This window comes from Metopolophium dirhodum, chromosome 8 (genome assembly GCF_019925205.1).
Source record: "Metopolophium dirhodum isolate CAU chromosome 8, ASM1992520v1, whole genome shotgun sequence".
Taxonomy (NCBI): domain Eukaryota; kingdom Metazoa; phylum Arthropoda; class Insecta; order Hemiptera; family Aphididae; genus Metopolophium; species Metopolophium dirhodum.
This window is the reverse complement of record NC_083567.1, coordinates 30,742,092-30,755,720: the sequence shown is the minus strand read 5'-3', so window position 1 is coordinate 30,755,720 and position 13,629 is coordinate 30,742,092. Positions and strand designations below refer to the sequence as shown.

Below are 13,629 nucleotides of genomic sequence, written 5' to 3'. Positions count from 1 at the left end.
ACGTACACAAATACGAGAAACCGTGAGAAATTCTGGTGATTATGAAATACGATCGAGCACATAAATGTCGAAATATGTTCTAATATATTCTAATATTATGCGTCTATGCGTGTTGGGTAAACCATTAATAGGATAATACATAGACTGGCGTGGTCGTAGAATCATGGTATGGTGTATATTTAAATTGATATTAGTATTAATCGAAAAATGTTGAACATTGCTTAGTGGTTTTATTAATTCCCTATATTATACGATACACGCGTGATACTTGACTCCTTGAATATCCGATGTACGACTACATGAAACTGATATTGATAATAAAGTCTATTGTGTGCAATAAATTATCGTTCTTAAACATTGAAAGTATTATTTTTCTCAACATAAATATTTTTAATAAAGCCCACGAAGATTGAGTGTTCTTATCATCGTGTGATCTATATTCAAGTTCAGAAAAAAAAGGTGTCAAGAGTGATACATAAGTGACACGTAAGGATGACATAGTCAGTTTTCCAACAAGACAATGATAAGTACCTCGTGTATCATTTTCATAAAACTCTTGACCTCTTACTACTATTATTGCCCTCATTGAATTAACTTAAGATAAATATATTCTATAAACTAATATTACATTTATATCAATAACTCCTATTGTAGTCCTACAATGCACCTCCAGTGAACAAATATATTTTTTGTGCAACAGCCTAAACTAATAAAAATTAATAATATTATAATAACGCACATCAAGCTATTCTAAAATTTTTAATATTATCAACAAATGGGTTTGTAAAATAATATGTTTTAATAAACATCCAATGATAATATAATTTACACCTAAGACTTAAAACAGTTTTAATGTGTAAAGTATTGATATTAAATTCATTTTTTTAAGCTAACAGACAAAAGTTTTTCTGGTAACCATTCCGTATAAAAAGAAAAATGAAAACAATGAAAACAATAAAAATAACAAAAGAAAATATTAAACACTAGAAAAATGTATTTCATTTGTTTAGGTACGTTTTGATTACATCCGTAAAATAATTTAAATGAGAATATTTTAAGTTGAAAATACAATTTACGAATGAGTATAGAAACTATTTTTGTAAAATACAACATTAATATTTGCGTGCGTCTACTATTTATTTGTATTATTTTTATATTAAATTGTATTTATCTAAATACTATATGAATGCTTGGTATTATATCATTACTATAGTAAACAATATTATTATTAAGTTTTTTTTTTTTTAATATTATCTAAATAATAAATTAAAATAATATAAAACTTATATTATAAAAAAATGGCTTTAAATTCTTATTATATTGCGTATTAGGTGTACAGGTGAAATTCAAACTAACGTTTAATGAAAATGTTTGTCATTTCCATTCTACGATTATCGTCAAGGGTTACTTTGGTTGGTGCGGTCTGTAAATAATGTAACATTTGACTCAAATGTTTTAATTGAAATACTTCATGACAATGTTGCATATTACAATAAGCCCGTAACTCGATGCTAGAAGACTTTTAAAGTACATTTTTAAGCGGGGCCATGGTATATTTTTTTTAAATATTATACAGACTAAATTAGAAATCCCGCTAATTTTTTAAATAATAATTTTCAATCGTCACATACATTTCATCTTATTAACATAATATATAATATATGAGTAACTTTTATGTCTATCACTGAAATCACGTCTTGTTATATTTAAAACTTGACTATTCAGATAAGAATTATATATAATATAATGTGATATGTGTAATATGTAATATAAACTGATAACATAAAATATAATATTATATTTAGGCATACAGCAATAAAAATCGAAATCTGCATAAAATAATCCATACATTGGGACTTAAAATGTTTGCTTTATGATATGTCTATAAAAGAAGTATTATTTAAAAGGAGTCAAAAATATTAAAAATCACTAAAATAAACTAATATGACAATAATATAATAATCATATATTATATTATTTCTGATGCCGACATCCCTTTTTCTCAACGAATACTGCACCGTATTCAATAATCCACACACCAAACGATGCGTTTTTGCTTCCACTTCTGACATCCCTCAATCACTTTTCGTTAAAATGCCCTATTTCGTTAAAAATTACGTTTAAATGAAACAAAAATTCCCCATTGGCCAACGTCTTTAATGGATACGCGACTCACAAACACCATGACCAACCGTGTCTAATGGATACGCATCTAACAAACACATTTTTGCTATTATAACAACCGAAAACGACTACGCAGGACGTAAAAAATAATCCCTTCTTCAACTGAATTTTCAGATATTCAATATCTAAACGTAATAAATAAACACCTTACATGCTCTCTCTCCCTCTCTCTCTCTCTCTCTCTCTCTCTCTCTCTCTCTCTCTCTCTCACTCTCTCTCTCTCTCTATGGTTTTCGGAATGTACACACAAAAAATACGATTTTCCCCAAACCTCACGAACATACTATACCGTTTATCACGTCTTTGTAATTGCATGCAACTAGTAATAATTATCACTAATAATAATATTATGTCAACCTTCAAACTGTTTAAGAGACAAGGCTTGTAAACGTGAAACGTTAGATAAACAATTACGAATCGAATGGTCTATGATTCTTTATCTGTCCGAACATCCCATAAATAATATTTAGTATAGATAAGTAAAAATAGTAAATACCAATATATTTCTTGGAGGATTTCATTTTTTTTTTTTATTAGGTAAATACGGTTGTAATTATTTTTGTATTATTTAAAGCCATCAAAAAACAAAAATACATAAATACAACCAATAAACACTAAAAATTAAAGCAGTTATATGATAAAAAAAAAATCTTTATAATTTCGATATTTGTTTTACAAATACCGGTTTGGGATAATGTAATAGTGCAACTTCACAACTGTATCAGAATGGCAAGCCAAAAAAAGTCTAAATTCCATGACATATTGTTTAAGGGTTTGTCCGAATAACTTGCCATCTCTCAAAGTGGTCTGTCCAAATTGCATAACGTATACTATTTTGATTTGTTTTCAATTTATATTGATAAAAATAATTTATCTTGAAAATTGAGTATAAGATTCATCTTAGTACATTTTTTTTTCAATAATTAACAAATATCAAAAATTGAAATTTTTTCATAATTTAATAGATAAATGTCGTTAAATGTAATACAAAGTTCCTCATAATTTTTTATTAAATGTATATAAAAAAAATTAGCATAATTCCACATTCAATTTTTATGAGCATTTGAAAATCAAATTTCAATATAATTGGATTTGTATAAGAACAAAGCGATTTTTCATTGAATGGTTTTAGTTATTTGTAGTAAATCAAAAAATATTTTAAACTACCTACCTATTCATAAAGTTATAGGTACGGCACGTCGGAGTTGATGTACACTGTTCATACTAATAACGGTTAGTAATACTAGTGGTAATAATAGGTAATAGTTATTATATACCAGGTAGTATATGTAATGTAATATATGTAGGGACTAATAAATAAAAATAAATTACTAAACCAATACTGCTAATAAGCTGTCTCCGCTCCGTTTTTATTATAAAAAAATATGTCGATGATTGTTTAAGTTATACATGGCATGTGACTCGGACAGACCTCGCTAAGGAATGGAATGGAATTTAGACGTTTCAAATGACGTTTATTTTTTTGGCATGAATTTCGAATACACCAAACTTTACGTAATCAGACTTCGTACCTATACAACGGTCTAAAATATTGTATAAATTCTCCGTTAAATATAGGAGAGACATTCAAAACAAGTACTTACCTAGAACAAACTATTTTTCTGAATGGTAATATAATTAATGATATAAAATTATATAATTAATTTTTATATAAATTAAATAACTCTTGGTTAAGAGGTATTTTTAAAAATAAAATTAATGATTGCGAACGATTTAAATAGCTTTATACACACTTCTAACAATATACGACTATCACTCTCATTACCTAGCACAGATATCGATGCACACAACGTGGACTGATTCATTATCACAGTTAATTCTTATCACTAAACACTAACACAATTTATTTTTAAAATGTAGATGGATATTGTAATCTAATTCAAACTTCTGTTATATTTTTTTTTGTCTATCAAAACTGTGTAAGTAATGTTATTATCAAGCTGTAATATTCTTAAGAATAACTAAAAATTAAAATCAATGAGTTTGAAGTGTGTAGAAACCATTCGATAAAATGCATAAAATGGTCGGGTCGTGAAACAAGGTCAGGCCACATTGTTGCAAGAAATGATTGTGTCATTATTTATTGTTATAAATTTGAAAGTTAAAACAACAAAAAATCAGTAAATAATTTAGTTATTATGTGTTTTTTAAATTTAAAGTTTTCATAAATAAAATAAATTTAGAATATTTATGAATAAATAATGGGTTTAAAACTCATCGTACCAAAAATAAAAAAAAACGTTATCAAAAATTAATAATAAAACTATACCTTCAAGAAATAATTTCAACATAGTTTTTTAAACTATGTTTATTAGAATATAAATTCAAGTAAAAATGTTTGACATTTTTAAAATAAAGTATAAGCACAAGGTGCAAATTATATTATAGCATTATGCTAACTAAAAAACTATTAGAATACCAATGCCGGCATGTACAAATTTGGAAAGATCATTAAACTTTAACGAATTATAAAAAAAAATAGCCATCCTTTAATCAGCTCAGACGTTCAACTTTCACACTATTATATTGGTCATCCATACAATTTCGATGAACCATTAAATTCAACACATTTTTGTGCAGATTCCTTTAAAACTAAAATTATTTACCAACATATTATAATACTTTGTTTAAAATTAAAATATAACGTTCATAAATTATTTAAATTTAACTATATTGTAAACAATAACGGGTTTCTGTAATATTATGTATTTTAATACTTTGAAAAGCATTATAAAATTTGTTTTCGTTTATCATCTATACAAGACAGCCTTAAGCCTCAAAACTTTTATTTTAATCTTAAGAGGTTCATCGTGGATTTAATATTTTATGTATCAAAAACAAAATTATTGTGAATGTACCTGTAGATAATAAAAAAAATAATGGATTTTATGAGACAATAAATTAATCCCTGTTGATTTATGAACATAAAGTTTATATAATTTATTTTTATAGTAACATCATGTTTCAGTAACAAAATATCCAACAAGTGCTGTTAATTCGAAGAAAATGTGACTCAACGTGTGACGTAAAAAGTAAAAAAAATTTTGAAAAATTGTTTTTACATTATAATAATATATTTTATTACATTTCACAAAAATAACAGTTTCTATAATTTTAAATAATATGTATTTATTAATTGTTTTGCTAATGCTAAACCATAGCATTTTTATTTTTATTTTTTAAGTAAAAAATGCAATATAAATAATTTTCAAAACTTTCTTATGAACATTATTAGGAATACAACATTATAATACAACTGAAAAATTGTATAATTTTTTTTCTTTCTATACTCGTTCCCTAAATTATTAATTATTGTGTATGAACTTTTTTTTATTTATAACATATCATATAAGTGGTACTTGAGAAACTACGAAATAGGTAATCTTAAATTTAAATTATGTGTTCACATATGAAACGTATCAATTACTATCTAGTCCCTACTACACAATAATAAAAGTCTTCAATTTTATGATTTTTGTGAAAATTCTAAAATATTCTAATTTTAAGGGCATAAAAATAAGCGTATATAAAACTTGGTGATAACGTCACATTAAAAAGTCCGATTAAGAATGATTGCTCTTCGATGGTTCAAATTTTTAAAAAAAATGTACAACAGTCAATACTGAGAACACAAAATTAGTTTGATATGTAAACTTTTTGTCTTATATCGAACACAACATGATTTGTAAGAATAATACCAGTGATCCGATTACCTAATCGAAGAATACACAGCGAAGGAGATAATATCAACGTTGAAATCGTAATGTACACGAATAGGTATAGTTACTACGTAGGTACACGACCGCGGTTATGTGCGGTTATACACTTATACCACTGTAATACGCGTAGGACTGTGGGAACGTGTAAGACCCGAATATACGTTACGGGTAATCAAAATATACTCACTCAAAATGCTGTCGTCTCCGCGTAATCCATTCACTACGAGAACAATATGATATTATATCGACGGCGAGGAAAACGTGATAAAAAAAAAGCGAACAGACCCACAAGTTCGCGGGCGAACCGACGACGATAATGATATATAGCGACGAGCGTATAAACGGTAATATTCTCAAAAGCGAACGCTGTGATATTATCGCGCGAGCGAGATTAAAGACGCGATCGGAAACAAAAATGGTATTTTCTAATAACAACACGTAGGTAGGTATGTGTATGTATATTTCTGTAACGAGACGGAGATCACGCCATACGCCGATGGTCGGGGGTGGGGGTGTGGGTGGGGGGGGTAGTTTTCGGTGGCGGTTGGTCGGAAACGAACGTGAAATAAAAACGAAACGAATCCGTCGACGACGACGACGACGACGTGAGGGATACGAACGAGGAAAAAAAATATATCGCGAGATACAGAGAGAGAGAGAGAGAGAGAGAGAAGAGAGTTGAACTGACGTGAGATGAACTGGTGTTAAAAAGGCGCGCACACTGGAGCGGCGGCGGCGTCGGCGGCGGCGATGGCGGTAGTCGCGAACGACGCGGGCGGCACACACAGACTGAACTCGAGCGAGACGACTACGGCGGCGGCGGCGGCGTTTTGTATAATATCACGAGTGTGCGTGCGTGCGTGTGTGTGTGTGTGTGTGTGTGCGTGGGTGTGTGTGTGTGTGCGTGCGTGTGCGTACCTATACATCCTGTTGCGCCGGCCACACGCGTCCACGCACGCGCCAGATTTTGTCGGCCGATCGTCGGCGGGTCTCCGAGAACACAAGTCGAGGAGACACTAGGATAACGTGCACGCAGATGTACAGCACGTATACCTAGACGCACGCAGACGAGACCGGTCACTATGCTGTGTGTAGGTAGGGGTGTGTGAAATATGATTGTAGGACGAAGAATGCGGACCGCAGGTGGGCATTACGCGTTTGCAGTGGATTGCGACGGACGGATCCCCTCCGCCGGCGATTCGGACTCTGTGTGCATATTTCGAATAAATATAATATTATAATATAGTGAAAAAAAGATAACATCGTTAAATTAGCATTAAATCAGATGAGAAACGAAGAAAATGAAAAAAAAATTAATTCAAAAACTCGATTATTGTTGGTCGTCGAGAGAAATCCCACCAAATCAACATAATTTTAATCCAACCGCCTCACCTCCCACTGACCGGAAAAAATTGGTTTTGCTTCAGGCACTAACGTAGATAGATTTTCATTTTTCTATAAGTGTGAGAGAACAATAATTGTACTAAAATAAAATATTGTGTAAAATCAAATATTCGTCGCGATAGAAACGAACGGAAACAACGCGAAGACACCCTCCAGGCCTATAATATATATTGTGTTTAATGGAATGAACTGGTATCAGCGGTATAGCGTGGTATATATAACGCGGTATGGATGGTAGAGGTATAGTATCATTATACAGTCATCCACCACCTCCACTACCATTATTGTTGTCATACAGAAAATAATGATCACCACGCTCGGCGTGGCAGTTAATAGGCCATTCTCACGACCGTCTTTAATAATATTATATTACAACGCAATAATAATTAATGACAAAGATTATTATATTTTACTCTCCAGCTGTATCGACGTTGTTGTCGTCGTTGTATATAAGGTGTGCACGTGTATTTTAATGTATTTTAATATATGTCATCCAAAAATTATTTTAACTACTTTATATTATGTTATAAACAATGCACGCGATCGATACAGAGTTTAATTAAAGTAATCGAGACGCACGCATGCCTTAAAGAAAAAATACTCACGTCTGTACGATAAACCCATATATGTAGGACCAATCCAGAGCTCGAATGAAAGAGGGGACGCAGTGGAACGGATCTCTTCAATTATTACTATTTTTTTTTTATATATATATAGATATATATTTTCTAAAATAAGTTAATGAAATTGTGTGTGTGTATGTGTATGTGCTTTCATAGAATAACATTTGATTTATAATATGTATCATATTATGTGCTTTGTAAGTAAAATAAATTGTCCCGTATATAACATCCCATAGAGAACATAGATAAATGGTTATCGCGATCTTTCGAGTACCAAGATTGCCTACACGAAGCGCCGTGTTAACATTTGTTATTGAATCATTATTGTATAATATAATATGAGTATAATAATAGTATATTATATTAACCATACCTTTTACACGAGTACCATGGAATCGCCGTTGGTAAATCGCTTTTTTTTATTGAATGTATGGTATTTATTCATACAATATAGGTAATGCGTGTTTGTGAATTTCTCGATCTGAAATCAACTTTTGTGAAACGCCATTAATATTGTACCTATTTCTTAGATTTTGTAACTGAGAGGAAACGTTTGTGTAGAAAATAACAATATGCACTAAGCGCTAAGCAGCTTCAAATCAATATCTTCCGTTTTGATATGAAATCACTTCATCGTTACGATTTATTACACCAAAAATTGTTGATATAACATGTGCCAATACTCGATAGAATTGCTTTTTATGTGCTCCAGGTTCGTGACAGTACAGGTAAATATGGAACAATCCAACGATCGTCGATATCGGTTAGAGTAAATTCGTGATTAGATTATCATTCGTCCACAACTACAGTTTTCGAGTAAATGGCGTCTGTAAAATATAATATAACCAGAATGGCCTATAATAGTTTTGTAGTAAACTAGTTTGAAAATATTTAACTCCAAATTTCATGATTTATACAGGGAGATTGATTCTTTACGAATAATATTTTTTTGAATTGAAACAAAAGAAATAAAATCGTTGTTCTTCGTTTAAATAAACAATTTTGTCAACATTTTAACTCGAAATGTCTATAACAAAAAATTATGATTATAGTTCTGTGAAATTTTTCGGTTTCTGTAAGAATAATTCATAAGGGACCTTGTATTAAATTTTCAAACGTTTTTACTTTTAAGCAAAAATAGAGAAATAATGTGTATACAATTTCTTTTAAGATCATAAAATAAAATATATAAAATGCTTAAATAAATACTTTTTGTCAAAAATGCAAGTCTCTTAATAATTTATAGCAACATATACCAACTACCTACATCAAATTTTCTACCAGAAACTATCCTCAAAGTAAAAATAGAATTTTTATTGCTGCTAAAGGTGATGGTAGAACGACCATTTTAAAACTAATATTCCAAAAAAACATTATAGTGTTCTTTCAAAGACATTTAAATTAATAAATTACAAACTAACCAGCGATTTTTAATGTTATTTTACCACTTAAAGACGAAATTAGAAATTTTTTGTAATTTCATTCTTTGAAGTATGAAACATTCTAACGATCAGTCGACAACTATTTTAATTCTTCAGATCGTCTTTCCAGTACTGAAACAAATAAAATTACTATTCCCTGCAGGTGGTTTATATTTCCAGAGAATATTTAATCAACCGGAATATTTGTGAAGTGAAGTGAATCACATATTAACATAAACGTTTGTACAATAAAACCACAAAATGTGTAATAGGTAGTTTTATTAATAAACCCGATGGAATATATTATAAAAAAAATCCTTTCAAAACCAAAAATGATTAAAATAATAAAATTACATTTGGATGTTATAATATATTCTCACTTTTTTATTTTGGTTCCCGTATTTATCTGAGCTTACAGTGATATAACCAACGTCTGACACTAATTTATGGTCGACAATTAAAATAATGGGGCAGAAACCTAATAGTTTTTAAAACAAAATCCTTTGGGCTTTAATGTGTTTGACACAGAGAGCAATTGGATGAGACGTAGATACGCGAAATGTTGGAGGTGAAATACAGAAGAGCAGAAACAAAAGAAACAAAAGCCATAGTCAACTGAAATCCAAAAGGGAAAAATACGGGAGGGACCCCCAAAAAACCGATGGAAGAACATCATTAAAGGGGACCTATTATAAGAAATGGGAGTTACAGACTGGCAACTAAGAAGAATGAACACAGGGCCGATGAAGAAGCTTAGTGTAGTCTGAAAAAGCTCGCATGAGGAACCGTAAAGCGAAAGAAAAATTTAAATTGTAAGTATATTCTGAATATTTTCATGATATTTTGTTGATAAAAATATTTTTTTTTTAATTTGAAATATTGTTTAAGATAATCGTTGAAACTTAATAAAACTACAAACGTTATTGCAAAATAATGTCACGATGTTGGTGTTTACCAATGACGGATCAAACAACGAATGGTAGGATCCGTTTCTACGCCACTTAGATATTGTTCACTTACTAGTTATTAGTTTATTACCCATGAAACGGGATGATTAAATAAAATAATGTTTTGATAAACTATTAATATTTATTAAGTCCACTGAGATAAGTATCGTTATTAATTATTACACGTTAAATTCAAAATCGAATATCAATACCTACCTGATATTATAATGATGTAAAACCAGAATAATTTATTTTTGATTGGCACGTCGCACGTAATAAGTATTAAAAATATGTATACATTTTTATCTACTATTCAAAATTTAAATGATACAATTATGTTTTAATCTATACTAATATATAAAATGATAGCGTTTGTTTGTATGTTCGGGATACACTCCGAAACTACTGAACCGATTTCGTAATTCTTCAACCAATAGAAAGCCACATTCTTTGTGAATTGATCACCCCTCCCCCCCCCCCCCCCCCACGGGTAGGTACTCCAACAGGAATTTTGAGATTTACGATAGAAATTTTTGTCTATTAATGGTTGCTATGGGTTATAGGATTATAGGTTAATTCGCCATGTTTGTTAATTTGTATTATTATTTTGTATTATATTTTGTCAATATATATATATATATATATATATATTACATATAAATTAATGTTTGTTGGTAGATTAGACCTTTGGGAAGAAGATAGGCTAATTTAAAAAGGGTTAAATTTGGTTTTTTTTTATTCATCGGATTTTAGTACGGTTAGGTGAGGATAATATTTTGTATTAATTGATTAGGTATATTGATCCACTGTAGGTGAATTAAGTAAAAACGACAAACTTTGGTATAACTTTAATACTTTAGAGTCAAACACTTACGTACAAACAGCACGGGGTCCGCGATCTACCGCAGTTAGATTTCCTACCTGATAATGTACTGCTGCGGATCAGAATTTTTATTTCGGGCAACGGAAAAGTTAAGATAAATTTTGAACACCATACACTGAATATTAAATAAAAATTGTACAAAGTTTGAGTCATATAGAGTTGGTACATTTAACGGGCAACGAAGTGCACGGGGTCAGCTATAAATAATTATGAAATTATAATAAATACAAAAAAATAACAACAATTTAGTAAATAATCAAAAACTATCAATCCATATTTCATCTGATTAAGTAAAAAACTAAAAAAATAACTTTTCATAGAGAGGACTAATTTAAAATCAATATACCTATTAAGTTATGTCGAAAGAAATTAAAGTTGAACATTTGTACAATATGTGGTTAACACAAATTAATGATTTCATAATGGTTGTTTATATAATATATTCCAATGAACATAAGACAATCTCATCTTGTTTTACATAAAATACGAATAGTTATTAATATTAACCATCCATTTAAAATTCACTTAATATATAGTTTATACTAAATGCAATTATACTGTCCAGAAAATCACAAACTGAACTAACAGTACACTTAACTAGGTAGTACTCGCATAACTAAATATATTGATAGTAATATTTATTACAGGGGCGGACTGGCTCAGGGTGCTATAAACCCGGTAGCACCCGGGCCCCCATTCGTATTTATAATGATGTATTTATAAACAGTTTCCGATTAATATTTTCGGGCCCTTTCTTACATTTAACTCTTACCTATTGTAATGTAGAACTCTTTCCTAGTAAGTTTAAAAAAAAATTTACGGGAACCTAATTAATTTTGCACCCCGGACCAAAAGTATATTATAGCCATTCTGCCCCTGATAATAATAAATAATAACCATGTAATAACACTCGTAGGTATGAGTGAAAAAATCGTGTAAGTAACACACGCTGATTGGGAGTTAATAGGCGGGCACCTATTTATTAACATAATATCAGCGAGGCAAAGCATAGAAATTATTACAAATACTTTATAAACGACGATATTGTATTCAATATAAAATTATACTATGACTAAACTAAATGAATTATACTACCTTGTTACACAAATCAATCACGCATGACGCTCTATCTCAGTATAGTGGTCACGTTTTATTGCCGATCAAAATAGTTATCCTTTAAAATCCTTAGTTATCTTATAGTTCGTATGGTTAATATAATTCCAATAGATAGATTAAATATTGACAACAACAATTTTCATTTAATCTGGTTATAAAATAATAAATGTCCAAAAACTTACATAATATTATTTAGTATATTATAGGGTATGCACTACACATATGTACCCACTATATGGTATACCTACAAATAAAATGTAATATCTGTGTTAAGCTCTATAGTCTATACTCTTGTATGAAACACTTAAGAGTAATGGTACACCGAAATGATAAAATGTAATTTGCTATTTTGTAGGAAGTTAGGTATTTTATCGAAAATAATTAATAAATTACTATTTTGGTAGAAATGAATATTTTTTTAAAGATTAAAAAAATACGATAATTTGTTTTCTTGTAAAGGTATTTTTAATAACCATAACCTATTGTTTTAAAATAAAATGAGACTAATATCAAATTACAATAATATTAGAATATTATATGCGATTTTCAATAATATTGCTGTTATTATTTCAGTTAAACTGCAGCAAACATCCAATACCCTCGCAATATTTGATAAAAAAAAATGCACAGAAAGATCATTAAGAAAAAAAAATGTTTCTCGCGACAGAGGGGAGAGGGGGCAAGCTCAATTTATTAAATGGCTGTACATATGACATACATAAAACATAATAATATAAGGTTTGGCGCCACCAGACCATCTCTGGGATGTTGCTCGACAGCGGTCGAAGAAATGCATGTACATAATTTATGTTAGGTAGGTACTGTTTTGTCATGACATCGATATTATAATACTGTATGTCAACCACACACAGTCGGGGAATTTTATTACATATAAAATTAATCGTAATCAACAAAAATAAAGGTGAGCACATAACATAATGACTATTTTTTGTAAGTATTAAAATTGTGGATTAAAATTCCCAATAAAACAACAATTAACTTAACACTCAAGTGTTATAATATTAATTAGAATAAACGATGATATATTTGTTTTAAAGTTGCACTAAAAACCAAAACCGATTTTGTGGTAAAATGGTAATATTGCAAAATTACCAACCAAAGTAATAGGTATGTGATCTTTAAAATTAATTTCGTCAGGTCCGTTATGTATATTTTCATCAATGTGATATGAAGCCAAAAATAAAGAACTTAAAGATGCGGCTTAATAGATCTTGGAAAAATATTAAGTACATTTTGTCTTTAAACAGCAATTTCAATTAGGTATTATTGTCCTACAGATTTTTATGCTTT

The 13,629-nt window shown here is 29.7% G+C and overlaps 1 protein-coding gene across 3 annotated transcripts in view; it reads right to left on the bottom strand.

The window, feature by feature from the left end:
- LOC132950081 (voltage-dependent T-type calcium channel subunit alpha-1H-like) overlaps positions 1-6,399 on the bottom strand; it is a 311,428-nt gene extending 305,029 nt beyond the window's left edge. For all 3 annotated transcript variants that reach the window (XM_061021301.1, XM_061021304.1, XM_061021302.1), the window contains exon 1: positions 6,112-6,399. The gene's annotated coding sequence lies outside the window, so the exon portion shown is untranslated. The remainder of the gene's footprint in view (positions 1-6,111) is intronic.
- Between the last annotated feature and the right edge of the window lie 7,230 nt (positions 6,400-13,629).